This window comes from Prunus persica, chromosome G2 (genome assembly GCF_000346465.2).
Source record: "Prunus persica cultivar Lovell chromosome G2, Prunus_persica_NCBIv2, whole genome shotgun sequence".
In the NCBI taxonomy this organism is placed as follows: domain Eukaryota; kingdom Viridiplantae; phylum Streptophyta; class Magnoliopsida; order Rosales; family Rosaceae; genus Prunus; species Prunus persica.
In genome coordinates this window covers 9,625,689-9,627,592 of record NC_034010.1, presented here as the reverse complement: position 1 = coordinate 9,627,592, position 1,904 = coordinate 9,625,689, and the positions used below count along the sequence as shown (strand labels likewise).

The following is a 1,904-nucleotide window of genomic DNA, read 5'->3' as shown; positions in this document are numbered from 1 at the left end:
AACCACTTCACCTATGTTTTATTTTCTGATGTCTATAATAAATTTAGTATCAGTGTTTTCTTAAACATTGTAGTGTACGTATGTCATAAGCATCGATTTGTTTAAAGTTTCAATGCCTTTTAAGGAGAACCACTTCACTTCTCCTACATTATCCGTTGTCTTTAAGATAATTAGTATCAAATATTTTCACCCATTGTAGTGTCTTATTGTTATGGCATCATGTTCTCCATATTTACCATGTTGTTTAACAAGAATCACTTCACCAATGATATATTTTCCGATGTCTTAAGAGGGAAAAACAAAATTCCATGCTATAACGTGATGTTTAATGATAGTTATAACATCCTCACTTTACTAATAGTCTTGTCCTTATGTCTATTACACGTCTGTTGAATCTGGGTAATTGATGTCTCATATGTTTAAGGCATCAATTTTAAAATTATACAAGGCCATAGGTTTCTTTTCGAATATTTTAGTACTTTCATCATCATAATTGCTCAACACTTCATAAGAAAATGAAATAAACTCCACTTTTTCAGCAAAACATAAAAGTTTCGTTATTCATATTAAGTGTTATACATTGTATTCAGTAAACAATTAAATACAAAGCAACAACAAAAAAGAAAAATATTAAAGCACTAAAATAAACTCACAAAAGAAAAATTCTAAGCAATGCACAAATAACCAGCTTCATACTTTTGCTAAATGTTCTAAGAAGTGCCTAAACTTGTCTTTTAAATCCTACCAAAGAATTGTGAAAAATTATATCAAATTAAACAAATCGCAAAGAATATGAAACTTGAGATTAACAATAACAGCTTGATACTTACAAGACCCGCTGAAAAATATGCATCATAAACAAACTGATGATCGATGGCCTTTCAATTTGAGATGATGTTCAACTAACCAGAAGCAAACAACAACATATATAGTCGACATTAGAAGCTTTCTTCCTGAAAGGTGCATAACCTTTAGTGTGTTGTGGAACCAAAAACAAATTGTGCAAGACTTATTCCACCACCAGAATTTTATGAACCTCCAAAAGCATCAACATCTAGTATGACTCCACTAGTCTATATATAGTTAAAGAATCACAAAAATTGCATGTAACCCGAAAAGAAGTCCCAAGTTGACAAACAATGTAGACAGTTCACAAAATATAAATAAATAAGTCAATTGAAGGATGCCTTACGCAGAAGTAGCCGGAGTTTCTTTAAGTTCTCTTCTGTTAACAGACTATCCTCATCAATCAGATCCAAATCATGAATGATATTAACTTTTGGTAAACGTTTCATGGTTTTTTTTTTTTTTAAGGATGAACCAATCTTCCAAGAAGGCTTATTAGCATTGACCTACAAAAAGAGAAGTAAACAAAATCAAAGCTCAACTGACTAATCTACAAGATATCAACTCAAACAAATGCATCATTCCTTGTCTGCATACTGTAATTTAAATGAATCACAAACTGTGGGTGTATTCATCAGATTCCACATCTCCAACAGGGCACTTGCATGATTTTGAACTGTTGCAAATGGAAGGGTGAATCCGAAAAGAAAAAAAAAAGTTCTTGTATATTAAAATAGAGAGAGAGAGAGAGAGAGAGAGAGAGAGAGAGAGAGAGAGAGAAATGAATCTTAAAAAAATGAAAAATGAAATCAAAACCAAATTTTACCCATATCAGATGCCCGAGAGGGTGGATGGAGCTGTTAGTTGGCTTGGTGATGCCTCAACCCGTCAAAATAGTTATGAGAACCCCAAGACTAAAACCCAATATAACAAACACCATACAATAAGAGCTAGCTAAGCCCAAATGTAATAAACCCTTCAAGAGTGAGAATTAAAAAAAACAAATAGAATATCAACAAACTGTAAAGCACAAAGAAGATAGGAGCTATAAGAAGGTG

At 32.2% G+C, this 1,904-nt stretch overlaps 1 long non-coding RNA gene across 1 annotated transcript in view; it reads right to left on the bottom strand.

Annotated features, from left to right (window-relative positions):
* Positions 848-1,904, bottom strand: part of LOC109947638 — a 1,116-nt gene continuing 59 nt past the window's right edge. The window contains exons 1-3 of the long non-coding RNA XR_002270414.1: positions 1,444-1,904; positions 1,193-1,352; positions 848-902 (exon numbers count right to left, since the gene is read on the bottom strand). The exon at positions 1,444-1,904 is cut by the window's right edge and continues 59 nt beyond it. This is a non-coding gene — a long non-coding RNA (uncharacterized LOC109947638). The remainder of the gene's footprint in view (positions 903-1,192; positions 1,353-1,443) is intronic.